The sequence below is a fragment of the Acanthopagrus latus genome, chromosome 6 (genome assembly GCF_904848185.1).
Source record: "Acanthopagrus latus isolate v.2019 chromosome 6, fAcaLat1.1, whole genome shotgun sequence".
Lineage (NCBI taxonomy): Eukaryota > Metazoa > Chordata > Actinopteri > Spariformes > Sparidae > Acanthopagrus > Acanthopagrus latus.
In genome coordinates, this window is record NC_051044.1 from 11,213,280 (window position 1) to 11,216,594 (window position 3,315).

Consider the following 3,315-nt stretch of genomic DNA (forward strand, 5'->3'; position numbering starts at 1 on the left):
CTGACGTCACCACGCAGGGCACCACAACATTATTAAATCAATGTATGGCTCATACCCTGTTTCTCCTGGGTTTTTATTTTTGCATACACCGAATATGTTTTTGTCATTCCTGAAATTTGACAAATATAAGTACATTTGTATTAAGAGGATTCTCAGTTTAACTCTTAGCAACACATAATCTTTCTTTTTTTGTTGTTTAGTTTAAACACTAAATATGAAACTAAAGAAGGCAAGTTCTGAAGAACTGAATGAATGCTCCCAGTTTACAAGCTGAAGCCAAATTCTGACTGTGAAAACTCTGAATAATGTCCACAATATCTAAAAACTGTAAAAATAATTCAGGTTTTGTTGAAAAGCCAAGCTAAATAGGTGGCTTTAATTTATTTGAAGTCTCCTCTGAAGAGACTGAAGCCTTGTAATATTTGGGGGAGAATGAAGCATTAGAAATAGAATGCCACCTTTCTGGCTTCAAACAGTGTTCTGGTGACCTTTTTCCCCCTCTGAGAACAGCTTGTTTATTCAGTTATGGAAATAAAATACATATTTCTGAGTATGTATTATTACCTCAGTGATATTGAAAATATTACAATTTCCTCTCCATAACTACATAGCACACTTTTCAGAATATCATTACAGGTGTTTTTGTGTTTTGTTTTTGTTTTTATCGCAGTTGCTTTATAATGACGTTACTTTAAACAACATTATTGGCTTTGATTTAGCATGCAATCTGCAAAGTAACTCATAACTCAATTAAATATATAATGGACTTAAAAGCATAAAATTTCCCTAGAGATTGTATTGGTATAGGAGCATAAAGTGGAAAAATGGAGGCACATTAGTAAAGTTCAAATACTTAAAAATTGTGCTTGAGTACATATACTTCCATCACTGCCTACCAGTTGTTTTTGGCAGACGACATCTAAACAATCCTAATGGTGATAACTGATATATTGTTTATTCACTGACAATTTTGTTTTGTGTGGGTGGAGGGTGGCTGTGTGGTTGAGGCAAGTGGACAAGGCTCAGATTGGTTCCTCTCCAGCAAGATGGTGGTGTAGCTAAGCATTACATTCAGTACAAATGTAGGTAATTTTTTAAAATTAAGATTTGACACCCATAGTATATGATGAGTTTTTAAATATAGATTCAACATATGATAAAAATCCAGCATAAACAATCCAAACACCTTTCACTATTGCTAATTCTGCCTCCTTACCATGATTTAGATCATGTACACATTTTCACAGCCGACATTTTGACATGGAAAAAGCAAGTTAATGCAGGTGTTGAGACAGTAATGACAGTGAAGTTTATGTTCTGAGTCAATGTCAAAATGACTGCTGTTAAAAGATGTGCTCATTTTGAATGAAACACTTGTAGTTTTAAATTACAGCATTTTATATTTTAATGAAAAAAACAACAACAAAAAAGTGTTAACAGAATCAGTATTCCTTTATTGTCCCTTAAATGAGGAAATTTGTTTGCCACAGCAGCAAAAGGACAGTAATATTTTAAAAAACAATAACAATAGTAAAAAGAATATATATATATATATATTTAAAGGGTCAGAAATAGCATAGTATCAAATAAACTCCTATATACATACGAGCATAATATTGTACACAATTAACATGTAATTATAAACAGTTTGGCAGTGAATTGTTATTTAAAATTGATAATAAATGTGGGTGTTTGTAAAAATTGATCGACAACATTCTCAGGAGGCGTTAAGTAACTCTTTGTCTCATCATATGTGAAATATTACTCCACTTGATTTTCACATGTTACCACAGTGGAAATGGAGTTGCACATGTATAGTACCACATGTGAAGATGACGGTGAAGATGTGCCGTCTAACATTTCACATGTGCATGATGACATGTAAATATAAATGAAGGTGTTTTTTGTTGTTGTTGTTGTTGTTTTTTATTTATTTTCATTCTTGAAAATTATTTTCAGTATCAAAACCTGCTTTATTTGGACAAGTACACATGAACACATACAGGAAATTGGTCTTGTATTTTTTTCTTAGGTGCTTTCAGTGTTTGGGTGATATAGTTCTAGGCTGAAAGAATGTTGGGATAAATACTGAATGATTAATGTAATAGAATACTTTATTTCCGCTTTGCGCTGGAAGCGTTTGAGGCAGCGAGGGTCGGTCATCCTTGTGTTTGTGGCTGTGGGTGATGAGGTTGGAGCACTGGCTGACTGCCTTCCACACAATCTTGTGTCATTATAGCCAATCGATGACATAAGTAACTGACATAATATACAATAATGGTCTTTAGCTTATTTGGCTCATATTATAAAGTGTATGAATGGTTAACTATCTTATTGTTTCATCGCTTTTGGGTGGCGTGGTTCCTGTAGTTGCCATGGTGACATGACCAGCACACAAAAGAAAGCCTTCAAAGCTCAACACTTTAATGGCAAAAAACAATTACTGTTGAAATCTTAAACAGATTGTTGATTTATATAATGATGTGCCACTTTTCAATATTCAGTATTAGATGAGTGGTGGAGGAGGTACTCAGATCTTTTATTTATGTGCAAAAACATACAACCACGTAACACATTATTGCAAATCCTGCATTCAAAACGTTAATCACGTTAAAGTGAAATCTGCGGAAGGTACTTGAGGTATCCAAAGTAAAATGACCTCTGTGTGGTTCAAGCTTTACAGCAAACGTTAAATTCTCAAGAACAACTGACAAACACGACATTATTATCTGAATTTATTTTATTTCATTTATTTATTTTTTAATTTTTAAGGCTATTCATTTTATTTTATTTCATTTTTCATGCAATTCTTTTTATCATGCACAAACTTCATAATGATGGATCAGTTCAGAACATGGTACTGGTTCTACTAATACTGTATAGTCTGGTAAGCTCACTCTCCATGGATGATGACCCTCTTGACCAGCTGATGGTGACCCTTTTGGTATGGATGCCACCCCACCTGACTTCAGAGCAACCTTGAAAGGACATGAGAGGAAACAACGGGAAAGGCAATTCGGAAAGAGAAGCCCTCTCCTTGGATGGCTGGGTCTCTACACGCATTTGTTCTCGTATGTCTGTGACACACAGTGATAGTTTTACACACCTGAGCTAATTTAAATGTTTGTTTTTTTTTTTAATTAAAGAATTTCTTCTTCAATTAAGGTTGGCTAACCGGAGCACCCGGAGGAAACCAATTGTTGCTCAGGATGAAACAAATGCGTGTGTTTGAGTCAGTCTTCCGTCAGCTCCTGAACGTGGATCAGGCCAAACCGAAGATCCTTCTGTACCATTTCCTGTTTTTCTTCCTCTTGA